The 21,302-nt window shown below is 35.0% G+C and overlaps 1 long non-coding RNA gene across 1 annotated transcript; it reads left to right on the top strand.

Annotated features, from left to right (window-relative positions):
• Positions 1–2,588: 2,588 nt before the first annotated feature.
• On the top strand, positions 2,589–5,339 carry LOC121227844 (uncharacterized). Its single transcript, XR_005925363.1, has 3 exons — positions 2,589–2,649; positions 3,990–4,077; positions 5,289–5,339. It is a non-coding gene; the product is annotated as an uncharacterized lncRNA (long non-coding RNA).
• Positions 5,340–21,302: the final 15,963 nt, after the last annotated feature.

Genomic DNA, 21,302 nt, shown 5'->3' with positions numbered 1-21,302 from the left:
CGATATAACAAAGTGTGGCTATACTTGTGGGCATGTCTAAGATTGGATCCAATCAAAGAGCTTGGTACTTAAGCAGCCTTCATGGCTCACCTCCTCTGTCTCGGTTACCTACCTGGTGCCCAGCTTCCACACACTTTGTTAACTCAACAAAATATATGGTTTTTAAAACACTAAGACGGAACGTGGGTTTTCAACTCCAATGTGGCACGTCAGATTCGGCCATAACGTCTGGGTCGGGTTTGGGGTGTTACATCATGTATGTAGAAGACCCAACCCATATCCATCCGTATACACCCCCGTACCAACCTTACACCATGTGGGGAGACTACTCGACCCACCCATCCACTACACGCCATAGAATTTATAGCATGGCTGCTAGAACAGATATTGTGACAGAGTCACCAGATACAAATACTGTGGCAGAGCCACCAGAACAGATATCTGTGGCATAGCCACCAGAAACAGATAATTGTGGCATAGCCACCAGAACGCTTCCTCCATCAATATAACCCATATCCCATGCAACAGATATACATGCCATAGCGTACAACATACAGAATCTGATTATCAAGCATTTCAGAAAAAATTAACCCTAGGGGTATAATGGTCATTTTGCATACTTAGGGGTATAATGGTAATTTCATACTTAGGGGTAGTTTAGTAAATTTACTATTTTAGGGTTTTCATGCATATTATAGTCATTAACGTATTAACAGAACCACTTACCGAGCGTTTTTACTGAATTGGGCCGTTGGCCCATTAAACCTTTTTGGCCCATTAAGCCCAAATATACCGTAGTGCACGAAATTGTGCACTTTGTAATCTTACCGCCTGAGATTAGCAGGATTAACAAACAAACCATCTCACGGTCGCTCGCACGCTTGCAAATCCACAAAATGCCGTCTCTTCGGCATTTCAGCTTTTCAACTTTTACCGATCTAGTCTATAAGTAGGTGTCGTTTACACACCTGATCTGTAACGATATGTTGGTGAGATCTACACACGAGTTGCCTACAATCAAGTTACTAAAATGTCAATCTACATATCAAAAACAAACTACGCACTAGCCCCCTTACCATATTCGACCAACATTGCCTTAGACCCTAAAGTTCTTACCTTTCTGCCAAAATATGGACTAGATCTAGATGTCCAACTGAGTTAGCCTTCAAGCCCTTCACTGTATGCCCCCTGTCCACACTAGCGCATACAAAACCAAAAGAAAGAGGCAACAATGCCCTTTGTCCCAACGTTAGCCACCCTTAAGGGGTTCCGACTTTTCCTTAAAACATAAGTAACTAGCGAAAGTTGTTCGAATACTTACCAATCGTTGTTCTACCCAAAAGAGTGTTCTTATCTATGATATTAATCCCGATCTACCGTAGTTAGAAGAAACAGGTTCAAGTAGCCAAAGATTCGGCTTCCTACACCACAGGTATGAAGGTTTCAGGTTTTTAAAGAAAAAAAGAAAAGGGGTTCGGCTATAGCAAGATTCAGCCTCCTAGATGTGAGGGAAACAAATGAAGAGAATAAGGAGAGAAATATGAAAGATTTAGGTTCAGCCAAGGGGCAATCAGCAGCAGGAAATAGGGATAAAGAAGATGAGAGTCAACAAGAACAGAAAAGAGAAAAGAAGAGGAGAGGGGATGAGAGAATTTGGTTCTTGAAGAAGAGAAGTCGGCACAGGTGTAGGGTGTAGGTTTCGGCTTCTAGAAAAAGAAAAAAAAGGAGAAAATCCAGTCTTAAAAATACAAAAAGAATTTGGCAGCCACAAGTCCAAAAGCCGAAATACCCAACACTAGATGACCTAGCCGAATTTGCCTATACTAAAGACCCTTAGCCAGCCAACTCTTGCTCCTTAAGAGTCCAACTGTGACACCCCTAATTTGACCCTAGTCGGGAAGTGGTTTCGGGACCACTAAACCGAGTCATAAAAATAATTAACCGTCATAATTGATGCTCATTATATGTACATGTGCATGTGTGAAAATTTCATGTTTGAATTTTGTTAATTGTAAGTGAATTTTATCAAATAGGACTTATGTGAGAAAATTTAGAAATGTGCTCGGCAAATGCAAAGTGGCCTATTAATGCATATTGTGAAAATGATGGGTTTGCATGTCAATTTACCCAAATTAAGGCATAGTGGCCGGCCATGCTATGAGTGGAAACATGTCACAAACATGTTTTGTTAGTGATGGATGTTAGGAACAATAAAATAAGGAGTATGGGATACAAAATATATGCCTTTTATATTAATAAATTAAATGTTAAATGAATAAATAAAAAGGGGCTTATGTGAAAAATCTTGAAAATGTCATAGGTTAATTGGTAGTGGCTAAAATTGCATGGTTTGAAGCATGAGGGACTTGCATGTCAAACATTCCTTTTTCTTGGTAGTGGACGGCAAGGATGGGCATGAATGACACATTTTGGCATTTTGTATGTTATATTTTAGTTAAGTAATATCAAATAGTTTTATAATAAATCAAGCTATTATATGTCATAAGTTATAAGAGGAATTAAATAATTAAAAGGGTGAGAAAAACAAAGTTGGGTCATTTCTTCTTCTCCATTGCCGTGAGTAGAAAAGAGAAAGAAGGGAAAAAAGGCTCAAGACACATTTGGCCATTAGCATAGATTGATTCTAAGGTATGAGTTTATGTCATTTTTTTTTGTTGAAAACTTGTGAAATTGAGTTTGTATCTTAGTTCTATCTTAAACCACGAGTTATTCTCTTAGATTTCTTTTATGGAAGCATGTACGGTTTTGTATAGAAAATCCTATGTTTGAAATTTGTTGTTAGAAAAGGGATTAAGAGTACTTAATAGACTCCATGAGGTTAAATTTCACATGAATAGGAAATTGTGAACTTAATTTATGAGCTAGATGCAATCCCTTATAAACCCCACGTTCAATTTCGATTTTGGTCAAAGAATGTGTATTCGGCCAAGTTCTTGATGAGTTAAATTTGATTGCTTGAAGCTTTAATTTGTAATTAGTCATTAGGTGAGTTTTAAACTTGTCAAAGTTGATAAATTGGGGGTTTAAATGGCTTGTTTATATTGTTAAGTTGGTTATGGTGATTTCATCAAATGATGGTTATTAATGATTTTGATAAATTGACCAAAGTGTAATGATAAGTGTGAATTATATTTGACACGTTGCTCATGATTTTGTTGATTCGGTTATGTCATGTATTTAATGGTGGTGGTATAATGTTTGTGCATTATATGCTAAAATGACTTTAGGCTAAAGGGGTAATGTATTAGTAAATTCGGCAATGGAGGCTAATTTATAGAATTTTTTTTAGAGAAATTTATTATGTGTTATTTGAATGCCGAATATACTCCCAAATTGATGACATGAATTGTTTGTAATTTTGAGAAGTGGTAAGGTGAATATGCCAATTGATATTTCTTTAAAAATATTAGTATAGCATTCGCCATAGGTAAAATGTCATAAGGATGGAATTTATGCTATTTGTTGGTAGCCTAAATCCATAAAGGAGCATTCGGTTTTGGTCTAAAGGATAGTGAATTGTTGTTGAATGGCCTCAAATGAAATGTGTATGTTATAAAATGAGTATTTGGGCAGGCTAATTGATTGAAAAGTGTTTGAAGCATGTTTGGGTGGAACCTAATTGAGTCTTTGTGACTGTTTTAATTGTAGTAATCGGCTAAAGTGGTTATTGTGTAACTATTTATATATTTTTATTATGATAGCCGAATGTAACATAAATAAGGATGTGAATAAATTGTAGTTTCAGAGGTTGTTAATGAAGACATGAGTGTGGAAGCATTCGGTCAAAGAAGAATGGTTGTATGAAAGTAAGATTATAAATGTAGTAGTGCCTTGTAAAGTGCGTAAATTACATGACTTTGATAAGTGTTGCTTGTGTTTTGAGACTTATCAATGTTTTTTTTTAAATGTGCCGAATGTGATTTTTGTTGAATAATAGAGATGTGATAAGTTGAATTTGTTTAATTAAGCTCAAGGACAAAAAGGGGCACAAATTTCGGATAAGGGAAAGAGGAAATAGCTGAATAGTCGATTCGTGATAATTCGATAACATCCGAGGTAAGTTTTAAGTGATTAAACGTTGAGTAAATTCAATTATAATAGGACATGATGAGTTGATTTAATAAGATATGATGTGGCCATGATATGTTCTAAGCTCAAATGGTAAGTTGTTAAGTGTTTGAGCTTGGGAATTTAAGGGTAATTTGAAATAGTCTGCTTAGGACAGCAGCAGTAATGTGACTTTAGAAAATCACCATAAATTTATGGATTTGAATTAGAGGCTGAATGAGACATGAAATTAAATCTTAATGAGTCTAGTTTCTTATAAAAGAAACCCTGTAAGCAAAGGGATTTCCGATAATGAGATACTTAAAGTTGTGTGAGACAGCGCAGAATGACACTATAATCCTCTGTTCTGTTTTTAGAAAATCATTATAAATTGTACAAAAATGGTTATAAGATAAAATTTATATGCTTAGACTACTTAATGAGTCTAGTTTCAAATGAAATCAAATAGAACACATTTTGAATTCTGTAAAATGAGAAATTTGATTCATAGTGAAGAGTGGTCAGATTAGTCAAACAGTGAAACAGGGGAAACTTTAAGAAAAATCTGGTATTGACTGGCCAAACCTAAAATTCTGGAAATTTTATGGATGGAAGATATACGAGTCTATATTCAGGAAAAATTAACGGCAAGTAATTTGGAGTTTTGTAGCTCCGGTTATAAATAATTTAGTGACCATTGCTCAGGAAAACAGCTCGTAGTGAATATGTGATTTTGTTGTAAACATGGATAAAACTTGTTTTAGTTGCTCATAAGCTATTGATTAAACCCATACTTGAATTCTAAATCGTGATATTGTAAGCTTATGAGTATTCGAATATGAAATGATAGTATGGCGTAAAATTGAATTATTCATTGGAAAGTGATGGATGTAGATTCGGCCAAGACCAAGTCTGTACATGATAGTATAGGTGGTATGTGAAGTATATTTGAATAAATGTGAAAGTGTATATATATGTGATAAGGCCTAATGGCCGATGTGATGAATGTGAAAGTGTATATATGTGATAAGGCCTAATGGCCGATGTGATGAATGTGAAAGTGTATATATGTGATAAGGCCTAACGGCCGATGTGATGAATGTGAAAGTGTATATATATGTGATAAGGCCTAATGGCCGATGTGATGAATGTGAAAGTGTATATATGTGATAAGGCCTAATGGCCGATGTGATGAATGTGAAAGTGTATATATGTGACAGGGCCGAGTGGCCAACGTGATGGATGTGAAAGTGTATAAATGTGATAAGTCCCGAAGGGCATTTGTGTCAGTACTATATCCAGGTTAAAACCCCGCAGGCTTTATGCGAGAATATTATCACTGATTAATGTCCGTAAGCTTCGTGCTCGTACTATATCCGAGCTCTAAAGACCCGATGACTACGTGTGGGGATTTTGTCCGGGTAAGACTTCGTAATAAGAATTGCTTATAAATATATTCAATGCGAAAGGTTAAACAGGTATGTACTCCAAGTTTATATGTGAGCTTGATTTGCACTAAATCATAAGGTAGTTATGTGATGCATACGAGAGCAATCTATGAGACTATTCCTATGATTATGTGACATCGGATCAGTGTGAGAGGTTATGTGAAATCATACGATATATCTATGTCACATGAGCTCACTTTTATATGAAAGTTTATCTGCCTATTGTATATGATGAGATGTGCATATTCGGTAAAGGGATGGTATGCCCGAAGGAAGAGTGAAATAAAAAAATACGAACAACTATGTTATAATTTGATTGTTATCTGTTGACACTGCTTAAAACTTACTAAGCATTGTAATGCTTACTCCGTTTACTCTGTTTCCTCTGTTTTATAGATCTCATTTGGAAGCTACAGGCTCGGGGATCATCAGCAACTAATCACACTATCACTATCCATTGTTTGGTACCGCTACGTTTGGATTATCTTATGGCATGTATAGAATAGACTAGTGGGGGAAGAATATTTTTGGTTAATGTATATAAGCCATGCGAAAACGGCATCTTTCGAATGTTTACTTAGGGAAGTTTAAATTTTATCCCTGGCTGTGCTTTGTACTTATTTAAATGAATGATCTTTATTTCAAGAAAAAGTTCAAAATTTTACTGTTCTGACATGAGTTACAAGTCCGGTAATGCCCCTTACCTATTCCGGCGACGGTTACGGGATAGGGGTGTTACACCAACATTCGGCCAACACCAAGCTCCCTGATCAGAGCACCTAAATTTCCTCTCTTATCTCTTCCTTACCCAATCCCCTGATCAGCTCAAACTCTTCCACCAATTAGCATCATCCTTATCCGCCCTTTGCACTGCTTCAGCATACTGCCAGGAGAGTCCGGTTCAGACTCCAACTCCTTTCCCACGCAAGCAGCAAAAACCCAAACCTTCCGTATGCTAGGTGAGGCTCGAACCCCAATCCTCCGTCCGCCCTTGCTCCTTGCCCCGTGCTGCTAGCCACTGTACCACGCTTCTTTCTTTACTATTATAGGGTCACAATTAATCTTAATCTATTCCTGCTGAAGCCTCGGTTACTTACGAAATAAAAAGGAAATTTCGCCTCCTATACATCTCGAACCTGCGACCTTCTAAACACACACATACACTGCTTACCACTGCACCGAAGTTCCTTTCATGACATAATCTTCTCACAATTAACTTATAACCCTTACATGCTTCAGTTCTGGCCCGCTTTTAAAACTAAAACAGAATTTTCCCATGCAAGGACTCGAACCTGCGCCCTCTCCGTGTGCCCAGCACGCTGCTGCAACTGAGCCACGGGCACTCCTTGTGTTGGGTTATACTCGCAACTCCTCTTAACCCCTATTTTAACCGCAACCTGAATACTAAAAAAAACAACCATTTGCGCGCGTCGTACCTTGAACCCAGGCACCTCCCACACCCTCCTAGCGTGCTTAGTCACTAGGCCAGGTGCTTGTTTGTACTAAAACTCAGCCCAAATTATTAATAAGGCCTACTGCCCAGATTCCCTTAAGAGGAAAAATTTAAGAATTTTGCTAAAGCTATGGGCCGAGCCCCAGACTTTTCCTACACCATAAACCCTTCGTAATTTATTTAATTACTAAACTAAACATACGAAATAATAATAACATCCAAATTATTCGGGCCGTCTTCTACCCGAACCTAGACTCAAGGCCCAATACTTCCAGGCCCAAAAATTGGAGCGTTACACATTAGATATTCCCATAGCATTATTCTCATAGTCCTATTTTAATAACTTGATATATTTGCTTTAGTTATTTTTAGTTTTGTTTTCTTCATCTAGTTCGTGAGTCTCATGAAATATTCCTATTTAGTTTTATTTTCCATGCTATTTTTGGGGCGTATTGGTTCAACTTCGATTTTTTTCATTGCAGACATACCATGTCATCTTCACGAGGGAAGAAAACCACCATCCCCACCTCAAAGAAGAGGAAAGGAGCAGCGTCATCCTCGGGTCCTACCGCAGAGATTAGGCACCCGTTCCTCCAGGTTCCCTTGGGACCCCAGGAGGAATTATATTAGATATTACGGGACCGACCCTTAGGTGTGGGCTGCTGCATTGACTGGGCCGCACTTGAACAAATTCAATTGGCTGACGCGGTCCGAGCCTTCCTGACGACTGACCCGTGGGGGCTCTTCTTAGAGATCATTGAGCTGACATATACGCATGTTTTGGACCTCGTAGGTCCATAACAGGAACATTATGATTTTATTCAATTGCTTTTAAATTGGAACAAAATTTTGTAACCCGTATTTTTGAATTGTCTATGTTTATGTTTGGTAACGCCTTGTACCTTGTCCCGGTCCCGAGTGCGGGTAAGGGGTGTTACATTCACATACAATAGTATAGATTTGCTAAATACCAATAGTTTGCATAGTACCTAAGCTCACAACATGCAATATAGTTTTGCAAACAAACAGACTTCGTAATAAGAGGGATCATACATGCATGGGTTTTTATACTTTAATAGGGTTTGCATAAATACATACATAGGTTCACACAAGTTACCTAGGTTCATTAAGTAATAAGATTATCGTTAATAGGGGTACGTACGTAATTTTTAGAATCGCAAACATACAGGGGTTGCATAAAATAGTACTTAGCCGTAAATCTGACTTGCATATTTTAATAGTAAATCAACGTAACACTCATGCATAAAAAACATCGATTTTACTCATAACAAAAGATAATCAAATATTCTAAGTTATGGCTTGTAAAACAATATAACTAAACTTTAAAGGAACTATTTGAATAATAGACTCAAAGCAAGATAAGTCTAAAACCCTCATAAAATTAAACCTCACCGCCTATTTTCCCAAGTTCGCCAATATATAGTCAGGAGTGAGGCTTGCCAAGTCATCTACCTTGCCACTACTATTCGTCACCTACTTACCTACGAAGTAAGAGAGGAGTGGGTGAGTTTATTACGAAATCAGTGAATAATCAAGAATCAACAAGGTGGGCTTTAAACAAAGCTTAAAATAGAAAGAAGACTTAGTCGTAAAATTGTTCACGTGCTAGGTTCGTAGGTGAGGTTGCGAGACCTAGTTCGCAAATCTTGTCAGAAAACATATGTTTGTAAATCAATTTTTCACGTGTTACTGTAAATCAATCTTAAAAACTTAGCTTGTGCTTATTTGAAAAACAGATTTTATATAGCTTGAAACACACTTACAAACTTGTCTTATCAAAAGGGTTGAGGAACATAAGATATGTTCTCGCCCACAGTTATCAGAATTTTGTCTTGTTGGATATGTGTATCTCCTTATAACACCTCAGAATGACTAAAAGAGTCTTTATAACGTGCCCTATAAGTGCAGCGCGAGGCAATACACTCTCTTGTACACCAACATGTCCCTGTGAATGGAGAATAGCTTGACATTCCCTTATCTCTCCACATGTCCTAGGGCCTTAACGCCCAAAATCATAGAAACTGAGAAGTGAGTACTCATAATAGTTTGGTATACCAATATATCCAACATGGCTTACAAATGAGCACACATAGAGACATATCATAGAGAGCTTGTATAATGAGTTTACTTATCACATATTGCTCGCATAGGGAGTTAGGCTTACAAGGGAGGTTGCACAGAATCTTATCATATAGAGCTCACATAGGGTGCTTTTTGGAAAACACTTGTAAAGAGCTCGCACAAAAGCTCGTGAAAACATAGTTTATAAAATAGTATGCTAAAAATATTTCTTAAAAATATAGGATCGCTTAGGAGCTCACATAAAACATATCTTGAAAACTTAACCTTAAAAATAGAGTATCAGAGTTAAAAAATAAGGTTTTGTAGAAAACTTACTTTTGAAAATAAAATTCTTGAAAATCATGACAAATAGCATACTTAAAATAATTTCTTAACCATCCACACTTTGAAAACATATTAACGAACATTCTTATGACGAATCCCAAAACACTCACTGAAAATTGAGATTTAAACAAGCTTGGCTTTGCCTTTATCCTTGCTGCTAGATGGTTTAATTCGTTCACACATACATAAAAAATAGATTACTTAAATAGAAAAAACTTATAGAATTCACACATGAAAACGAACCTAGCTTTATGGATAATCAACCTTAACAGGACAGAGACTTACCCTAAGTGCTACGAACTTGACTCAGAACAGAGACTTGACAACAAAATAATCAATGAGAGAATTCTCATGGAATAATGGTCGTATTTATAGACCTAAGTCTCCTTGAAATCATAAGATACCTTAGTTGACTTAGGAAAGATGTCACTTGCATGTAAAGTATTCTTAGATACACTATATTTTTATTTCCTGATTTCAGTTTGACTCTGTCTTTGACTGACGAACTCCCAGTTTGCAACTTAACTGGCGAACACCAGTTCACCAAAAAAACTGGCAAACCACTAGTTTGCAACTTGCTTGGTGAACATCAGTTCATCAAACAGACTGGCGAACCCACTTGTAATGAATATTGCGAACCCCTTGCTGATACTCTTTCGGTGAAGCCCCAGCTCGCCTAAATCTTGGTGAATCCCTAATTTGTTGAAGCACTAGCGAACCTTCACTTGTGAGGCCAAAACTTCCAGGCCCGATCTTAAGATGTTACACTATTTGTATGGTGAAAAGTGCTATATTTATATAGATCATAAGAGTCTCAAATATTTCCTATCCCAAAAGAAGTTGAATTTGAGGCAGCGTCGCTAGATTGAATTGCTAAAATATTATGATTGTGTAATTGATTACCATCCTAGAAAAGTGAATGTGGTTATTGATTCTTTAAGTAGAAAGTTGGTGTTTGAATTAAGAGCAATGTTCACTCAGTTGAGTATATGCAATGATGGTAGCTTGTTAGTTGAGTTGAAAATAAAACATGTATTGATTAGTTAGATAAAAGAGGTGCAATCTATAGATGCTAAACTAATGGAGAAAAGAAAACTTGCCCAGTAATGCATCAATAAGAATTTTAACATTAACGAGTATAATTGCCTCCAATTTTGCAACTGAATTTGTGTAACTGATGAAGTTGAGCTAAATAAATTGATTCCATGTGAATCTCATGATGGCTTGTTGCTATGCATCCCAGTGGTGAGAAAATGTATTGTGACTTGCGAGAATCATATTGGTGGCCAGGGTTGGAAAGAAAAATTGCTGAATATGTTACTAAATGCTTGACTTGCCAAACAGTAAAAGCTGAACATTAGGTCCCACTGAGTTGCTTCAATCTATTTCGATTCTTGAGTGGAAATGGGAACAAATTGCTATGGACTTTGTCATTGGCCGAGCAATTTCATCGAATAAAAGGAATTCTATTTAAGTAATAGTTGACTTATTGACGAAGTCTGTGCATTTTCTGGAAGTAAGAATTGATTGGTCACTTCTGAAGCTTTCTAAAGTTTATATTCATAAGATAATAAGACTTCTCGTTATACCTATGTTTATTATTTTAGACCAAAATCCTCGTTTCACTTTGAGATTTTAGAAACAATTTTATGAATATTTGGGTATGAGGTTGTGTTTCAGCATTACTTTCCATTCCTAGTCTAACGACCAATCTGAATGTGTTATCTAGGTGTGAGAAGATAAGTTTTGAGCCTATGTCATTGAGTTTGAAACTAGTTGGGAACATTATTTGCCTTCAGTAGAATTTGTGCATAATAACAGTTTCCAATCAAGAATCCAAATAGCTTCGTATGAAGCTTTATATGGCCAACGGTGTAGAACACCTTTACGTTGGTCCAAATTAAGTGAGAAAAAGGTGATTGTATTGAAATTGATTCAGGAAACAAAAACTAAAGTGAAGCTGATAAAAGGCAGATTGAAGGCAACCTCAAATAGGAAAAATTCATATGTTGATCTGAAGAGAAAGGAAATTGATTATGTTGTGGATAATAAAGCATTTCTAAATGTCTCTCTGTGGAAGAAAATCTAGCACTTTAGCCGCAAAAGGGAAGCTAAGCCAGAAATTTATCGGGCCATACGAAATCATTGAAAGAGTTAGATTGATTGTTTAGATTGATTGCCTACTGTTTAGCTCTACCATTGGGGTTCCAAAAGATCCATAATGTATTCCATGTATCTATGTTTTGACAGTATCAATTTGATCTTTCCCATGTGATACCTGTGGAAGTGATTGATGCGCAACCTAATTTTTCGTAGAAGAAGAGCCAATATAGATCTTAGCTCGATGAGTAAATCAGTTGAGAAACAAGTGTGTTGCATTGCTGAAAGTCCTTTGGTATAGTCATAGCGTGGAAAAAGCTACCTAGGAGTCGAAAGAGACAATGAGATCTTAGTATCTCCACCTCTTTTAAGGTAAATTTTAAGGACGAAATTTCTTAAGGGGGAGAATTGTAACAACCCAATTTTCAGTGGAGTTGGAAAATACGATTTCGGAACCCATTTTTGTAAATCAAGTCTATAAGAATGAAACATGAAGATTTATGAAGTTATTATGAATATATATATTGAAGTTTGGTTAAGCAATTTAACCGAGAAAATAGTTAATTAAAAATTAGAGACTAAATTGTAGAAGTCCAATCGCAATTAAGTTTAAATTTAGAAAATGCTTGGGGACCTAAATATCAATTACCGAAAGGGCCAAAATGGTTATTTAACCATTGATTAATAAGAGTTAGTGCATGATGATGATTTTCCAACTTAGTTTAATTAATAGTTAAATTAGTATAATTAAACTTTAATTAAGTTAATTAAATAATATTAATTAATGTTTAATCATGGTATAAATTGTTGGAGTTTTGATGAAGAAAGGATTGAAACTTAAGCAAAAGATCAACGAAAAATAGTAGAAAGATCTCCTTATGATAAACGATTTCATTAATGAAAAATTGATATATGTTTTACAAGAACAAATAAGCTTAAATAAGCTAATAATAATAAAATAACTACAACTTGGCTTAATCTTCATACAACGTGCTTCCTCATTAGTTGATTTTAGTCTAATCAACAACCAAAATTTCTAATAAAAAATCATCACTGTTTCATGCAAGTTGGCAACTTGCAGTGTAAAGAGCTAGCAAGTATTGTGATCTCTCATGCTTGGTGAGCTCGTACTCTTTGGTGAGCTCATTGATTCTGTGAGTTCACTGTTTTGTTGAGCTTGCACATTTGGTGAACTTGTAGTCTTGTGATTATGGGTTTGCCAACATGGATGGTCATTTCACAATACTCCTCCTTAACCTCCATGTTGCAAACCCCAATATCATAACACAGGTTTTCAAACCTCATTTTCCCAATAGTGTTTTTTTTAGGATGGCAGCCAATTATTCTTGCAAACTACAATGAACAAAGGTTACTTCCTTGGCTTACTCCACTTCTCTCAAAAAGTGATACTTGAGTTTGAAGTGTTTTTTTCTTTCATGGAACACTGGATTTTTTGCAATTCCAACAGTAGATTGATTATCACATTTAACCTCTGTTGCTTCTTCGTGTTTTACATTCAAATCATTCAGCAATTTCCTTAACCAGATAGCTTGATTCACAACAGCTACAAGTACAACAAACTTAGCTTTAGTAGTTGACTGCACCACTGTTTCTTACTTCTTCGAGCTCCAACAAAACATGCTCGATACTAGAGTAAAGAAATAAACTAAGGTACTTTTCATGTCTGCAGTAGATCCAGCCCAGTCACTGTTAGAATACCTAAGTAACTTTAGCTTTTTAGTCATCATAAATTTTACTCCATGATCTAAAGTTCCTCTTATGTATCATAGAACCCTTTTTGCTGCTTTGTAGTGATTCACATTGTAGCAATGCATGTACCTTGACAACAAACATGCAACAAACATTATATTAGGTTTGGATGCTGTCAAGTAGAGTTGACATCCCACCAAGCTTCTGTAGCTTGTTTCATCAACCTTCTTAGCATCTTCCTTGTTGATGAGCTTCTCACCTTGAGAAATATGGGTGTTTGTAGGTTTACAATTCTCCATCCTATATCTGCGTAGAATTTTTATTGTGAACCCCTTCTTGTTTATGAAGATTGCATTATGAGTTTGGTTCACCTCCAGATTGAGGAAGTATGCCATTTCACCTAAGTCTGACATTTCAAACTTTTCTTGCATCTGGTTCTTGACTATAATCACTTGGTTGTTGTTGCTGCAAATGTAACACCCCTAACCCGTAACCGTCGTCAGAATAGGTTAAGAGGCATTACCAGACTTGTGACTCAATTCAGAACAATCATATATTGAATATCATCTCATTGCAATAAAAAAATTCATTAATGTAAACTTAAATCGAGCATACAAGGTCTAAATCATGCATTCGGGACCAAATAGGTAACATATGAAAGTTTCAAAAACTTAGACAATTTCCAACTTTACAAATGTCACACGCCCATGTGAACATGTCGTGTACCTCACACAGCTTTAGACATGTCTCTATGTCTAAGCCGTGGTAAAACAGGGCATACATATTGACTTGTCTACATGACCACAAGACACGCCCATGTACCAGGCTGTGTGAAAATTAGGGAGGTTACTGACTTGGCCACACGGCCGACCACACGTCTGTGTGCTAGCCCGTGTGCCACACACGACCGATAGACATGCCTATGTGTCTAGGCCATGTCAAAACTGGAGGGTATACATACTTTAATTTGTAGGGTACCCCAGGGGATACACGACTGTGTAACATGACCGTATGTCGCACCGGGCTGAGACACACGCCCGTGTCTCTGCTCGTGTGGACAAAAATAAGCCATTTGAATAGCCAAATTTTGCCACCCTAAAACATAAGCATATACATTCATATTTGACCACATTTAAACAACTCAATTCATAACCAAGTGAACCAATTCAATACACATTATAAGCCATATCCCAAAATTACCATTTTCATATCCATATACCTATAAAACAAAATATACAATTCATTCATAAATCAAGACTACCTTTACATATTTTCATTCAAATATTATCATACCAAAATATGCTATATTTAAACACATATATATACAACCAAAACATTGTACCAAATAAGCCAAATCACATGCCTTAACTTATGTACAACTTCATACTCAAAACATGATTCCAAAACATAACTTTTACTATCACACTAGCCTATACATGACATATTTACATAGGTTCAAAATTTCAAAATACCAAACGAAAATTTGGATAGTGTGACGTGCCATTCCAACTTGTCCGGAACGAGCGAGCTAACAAACCTCTATATGACATAGAAATAGAAATAGGGTAAGCTTCTAAGCTTAGTAAGCCCATGTAATTCATAATTAAACTTACCATTTAAAGTAATCAAATGCAATAATAACATGATAACAATTCAATATAACCATCATGTAACACCCGTTACCCATATCCAAGGCCGGAACAGAACGAGGCATTACCAGACTTAACAATACACATAGACGAAAAATGGGCCATAAAATTTCATTTAATTCAAAACTTTACGAACACATGCATAACAAACAAAGTTAACTATATCATTACATCAAAACATAGGACATGGCACGATTAATTAAACTTATAAACCATAATGGATAAGGACCACATCTCATGATTTTATACGATAACTCAATGCAGACTGATACATATGGTCAAAATCATAATAAAAATACATATCAGAAACTAACTTCCTATACATGCCACTCACTAGATATTTCTAAAATTTGTATTAATTTTCCCAAAAATGATAGTTTGATAGTGTGATTTTGCCTCTGACCATCTCCAACCCCGAGCCGACCTGCCAATACTAAAGAAATGGAGAGGATGGGTAAGCTTTACACTTAGTAAGTTCATATGAAAATAATAAGCAATTACTACCATGCTTTTCAAGATAAAACACTATAATTGTACAATTACACATATATTCAGGACAGGCTATTTTCTGGAGTCCTGGTGTTAAAAAAATCATATCTCAAGTTACAAAACTCAAAATCCAATTCCGTAAATTTTTTATGAAACTAGACTCATATGTCTACTTACTAATTTTTTTCTAGAATTTTTGGTCCGGCCATTTAGTACAGTTTATTAGTTAAAGTCTCCCTTGTTTCAGGGTATGGCTACTCTGAGCCCTGTGCACTACGAACCGAATTTCTCCTTGTACAGAATTCCAACGACCATGCTGATTGTTTCCCTTAAAATTAGATTCAATAAGGAATCTATGCATGTAAGCTATGACTCTCAATAATTTTTTTACAATTAATGGTGAATTTCTAAAATCAAAACAGGGGATCTCAAATTCTTTCAGACCCTATTTCACAAGAATTCAAATATAACACAATATAGAATTCTTTTGCTTCCCCTGTTTCTTCATGTGAAAATAGACTCATTAAGCTTTATTTCCATAATAATTTTTTTTTAAATTTAATTCAACTTACACAATTTTTGGTGAATTTTCAAAGTCAGGCACTACTGCTGTCTAATACTGCTTTACTACTAAAGTTCACTTTTACACAATTTCACTTAATCCATTCCATTTTACTGAGGTTCGCTCAAATATTGGGCATATTGCTCATAAATTCAAATAAATATATACTTGCACTTGTTCATCACAGAATTAGTTTCACATGTATTTTTATTTAATCGATTTCCCGTTGAACTCATTGGAATAATAACAGATACACAATTGCCTGCACATTTTCCCATTTCCACACTTGCAGCCGAAGCTATCTGGTACGCGTAGTAGCCTGCACTTAGTACTACACATGCGACCAACAGTCTGGTACACGTAGTAGCTTGCACTTAGTACTACACACGTGACCTCACCATCTAATACACGTAGTAGCCTGCACTTAGTACTACACACGTGATCACAGTTTTCGGGTGCGCATAGTAGCCTGCACTTAGTACTACACATGCGACCTCACAATAGATCATTCGTATCGTTTTTATTCCGAAGGTTCAATCGGGAAATTCCTCACTTTTCAACATTTTACTAAATTGTCCGTAATTAATTTAAATTCATAATTTACATCAAATAACCATTGGATAGGCATCCATATTTCATATGATATCAAAATATAATAACATAAAAAGAATCAATAGATTATTTATGTACGAATTTACTCGAAGTGTCGATCTCACTATCCATAGTACCAATTGTCCATTCATAGTATAATAAGACACAACTCAAATATCAAATCAGCTTTTAAGAATTTACATAACATATATTATATATTTCATATATCACTTGTCATGTATCTTCATTTTCTTCCATTTCATGTAACATTCTTTCATGTCATATTTCCACACCATAAACACCATTCCATCAACTTTTCCAATATATTAAATCATAAAATATATGCAATAATAGTAAGAAATATAATTCGAACATAACATTGCATTATTATTATGATACGAACTTACCTCGATCCAGAAACATCAATTTACTATTTTAGTCCATAACCTTGTATTTTCCTGATTTAAGCCCGAATCTCGATTTCCATAATCTATAATATCACATTTAGCCTAATAATTAGTCACACTATTCATACGGGTCCAAAAATCATATTTTTAAAAATTTTCATTTTGACCCCTAAACTTTTGCATATTTGCACTTTTGCCCCAAGGATCAGAAATTAAACTTCATCCTATTTTCTTATGTTTTATGACATGCTGATAATTTTTCCCTTCTATGGAAACATCAAATTCTCACTCTAACATGTACTTATGGCTATTAGGTATTTTTACTAATTAAGCCCTTTTGCTCGTTTTCACCTAAAACTGAGTAGCACAAGTTGTCTAACATAATTTAAAACCTTATATGCTATCATAAAACACAAAAATACACAAATTTCACCTCTGGGTATTTTTCCAAATATGAACCCTAGGTTGAATTATTGCTAGCATAAGCTAAATCAAGTTACCGGGACTCTAAAAACGTAAAAATCATTAAAAACGAGGCTAGAACGGACTTATAATCGAGTTTGGAAGCTTGGAAACCCTAGCCATGGAATCTCCCTTGGTATACACGTCCATGGTGAAGAAGATGAGCAAAATTGGCTTTTAATTTTGTATTTTAATTCATTTTACCCCTAAATGACCAAAATGCCCTTACTACTAAACTTTCCAAAAATTCCATTCATGTCCAATATTTGTCCATAAACTTTGAAATTGGTCAAATTAATTTAAGACCTCCTAATTAATATTTCAAAGCAATTTCATACTAGAAACTTCTAAAATGCAAGTTTTGCAACTTATTCAATGTAGTCCCTAACTTCAAATTAAGCACTTTATGCATAGAATTTCTTCACGAAATTTTCACACAATCATGCAATCATATCATAGACCTCAAAATAATCATAAAATAATTATTTCTATCTCGGATTTGTGGTCATGAAACCACTATTCTAGTTAGGCCCTAATTCGAGATATTATAATTCTCCCCCCTTTTAGGGATTTTCGTCCCCGAAAATCTTACCAGAAAAGTGGTCTTCACTTAGATTCCTCAATTTCATATTCAGTGTTGAAGAACTTTCACTCAGGCAGTGCCTCCAATATATCTCTTTAATTTCTCATATATTCTGAAATTCATTATCAGAAGTCGATCCTCACTGTACTCTTTTAGTTTGCTACTCACTATCACATTTTCCTCTTTTTGCTACGGAAATAATTCTGATATAACCTCGAAAATAATCCTTTCTTCTAGTTACAAAACAATTCATCATGCCATCCTTTACTATTCATTCATTACGTTAATCAAAATCGTCTCAATTGCATTAGCTCAAGTACCAAAATATCTCAATTGAAGACATTAAATATAATTGACTTACTTGAGAGAAGTAATCCACCATACCGATTGAAACTCGCACTTTTATCACTTATACCTTTACTATTGTCAAACCTTACACGAAAATTAGAAAAATCCCAATACTGAAATCACCACATCACCCAAATCAAATCAGAAGTATAGCCATACTTGACATGATTAGCACGAGCTAAAGAATGCACTCTGAACATGAGTCATACTTGACAAATTATGGAATAAAGATAACAAGAAAACTGAATAAAGAAATCCAAGATAGAAAAACCCAGAATAAAGAAATCCAGAATAAAGAAACCCAAGATACGATATTATGCCGGAAAATTGAAAACCAAACTCATAGGAAAATATAGAAGATCTCAATAATTCTTCAGAGAAACGAAATCTAGTAGAAAACATCATTTAGTCTCACTGGAATCAAATGCAACAAGAACAATGTATCTTCCCATATATATACATATCAAATGGAACATCAAGTAGAAGAAACAGAATCATAGTATCATACATATTCTCTCATCAATTTTTTTTATCAGGCAGAATATAATAGAATGCCCGAAGGAATAGAGCAATATAAATTATAAACCAGTCAGGCTACCAATGCTTTCATTTAACATCAAGATTAGAAAACATCCCCATATAACAAGAATTTCTTCAAAAGATCAATAACCATAGAAATATTTTTGGGAACGGATAAACACATAGAACATCTTAGAAGAAACTGCTAAAATCTGTCCAACCGTAACCGTCACACTCAGATATTTCACATTTCAGATATCATTTCCCCAACTAGTTCTGCCATCACAAATTTCATATTACTTTTCACTAAAAAAGACTAGTTCTGAATAAATTTTTATTTGCACTTTTCTCGACCTTGTACCTTAGTAATTCGATTTATCAAATAAATTTCTTCTCTAACTGGAACAGTGCATAACTCCAATAATCCTTATGACAATCTGATACTTTTCTAGCTTTGACTTTACTTATCAATTCATTATTCAATCTCTAGTCATATTCATAATTATTCTAGCACAGAACTCTTTGGTTTCTCAACCGAAAATTATTCAGTATAAATCTCATGAAATTCCATTATAAAACACCACTTTGGTAAGGGGAAAAGGGTCGTAGGACCTCTAATTCAACTCTCATATACATATACATGTAACACAGTTTTCTTCATAGCAATCATATCTCAATCATGTTTTTCATTTTGAGTAACTAACATTCATATTGATTTAATGCTCACTTTCCAGTTATCTCATTTAGTCAAGTATAATTATGCATGCATCCTATGTTTTCTGGATAGCTTGACTTATCCATTCATCTACTCGAACAAATCATACTCATGACATCATATAAGGGTTAAACAAACATAGATATTTATATCACAATCATAACTTTCGTTTCGTGCATCATCATATACATATAATTACAATCACATAATTCAGTCCAAACAATTTAACATAGATAAATTCATTTCATTATAATCATTAATCTCATAAAAAATATCACTGACATTTATCAACAGCCAATGACATTTTCATTCATATCATGATATTAGGAACTTTTACTCATACTTCTACGAATTTCTATTTATCCCGTTCATCTTATCAAGTAAGCCAAGTGCACTACATCATATGAGCATCAAGCAAGTATGGATATTTATCACAACATGACTTTTCATCTCACATGTTATCACTTATATATATATCATAAACTTTTATTCACACTTTTCTAAATTAAGACTCATCATAATCGTAATTTTATTCAAACACCTTCGCATCACATTGAACATGGTCAGTGCAGCTCGGTTGAACAGTACCTCTGTCTAAGCAAGACGGTGCTCATACGCGTCGGAAGACATCACACTATCACGGATCAGTGGCATGTATAGTTGGACTTTTACACATGCTAGGTTAGTCCGAGAACCGAATAAGCCATAGCTCTGATACCACTAAACGTAACACCCCTTACCCATTTCCAAGGCTGGAACAGAGTACGAGGTATTACCAGACTTAACAATACACATAGACGAAAACCGGGCCATAAAATTTCATTTAATTCAAAACTTTTCGAACACATGCATAACAAACAAAGCTAACTATATCATTACATCGAAACATAGAACATGGCACGATTAATTAAACTTATAAACCATAATGGATAAGGACCACATCTCATGATTTTATACAATAACTTAATGCAGACTGATACGTATGGTCAAAATCATAATAAAAATACATATCACAAACCAACTTCCTATACATGCCACTCACTTGATATTTCTAATATTTGAATTAATTTTCCCAAAAATGATAGTTTGATAGTGTGATTTTGCCTCCGACGATCTCCGACCCTGAGCCAACCTGCCAATACTAAAGAAATGGAGAGGATGGGTAAGCTTTACGCTTAGTAAGTTCATATGAAAATAATAAGCAATTACTACCATGCTTTTCAAGATAAAACACTATAATTGTACAATTACACATATATTCAGGACAGGCTATTTTCTGGAGTCCCGGTGTTAAAAAAATCATATCTCAAGTTACAAAACTCAAAATCCAATTCTGTCAATTTTCTATGAAACTACACTCATATGTCTACTTACTAATTTGTTTCTAGAACTTTTGGTTGGGCCATTTAGTACAGTTTATTGTTAAAGTCTCCCCTATTTCAGGGTATGACTACTCTGACCCCTGTGCACTACGAACCAAAGTTTTCCCTGTACAGAATTCCAACGACCATGCCATTTGTTTCCTTTAAAATTAGATTCAATAAGGAATCCATGCATGTAAGGTATGACTCTCAATAATTTTTGTACAATTTATGGTGAATTTATAAATTCAGAACAGGGGATCTCGAATTTATTCAAACCCTGTTTCACAAGAATTCAAATATCACACAATATAGAATTCTTTTGCTTCCCATGTTTCTTCATGTGCAAATAGACTCATTAAGCTTTACTTCCATAATAATTTTTTTTAAATTTAATTCAACTTACACAA

The sequence above is a fragment of the Gossypium hirsutum genome, chromosome A01 (genome assembly GCF_007990345.1).
Source record: "Gossypium hirsutum isolate 1008001.06 chromosome A01, Gossypium_hirsutum_v2.1, whole genome shotgun sequence".
Lineage (NCBI taxonomy): Eukaryota > Viridiplantae > Streptophyta > Magnoliopsida > Malvales > Malvaceae > Gossypium > Gossypium hirsutum.
Note: the sequence above shows the minus strand (reverse complement) of the source record. Positions and strands in the feature narration are given on the sequence as shown.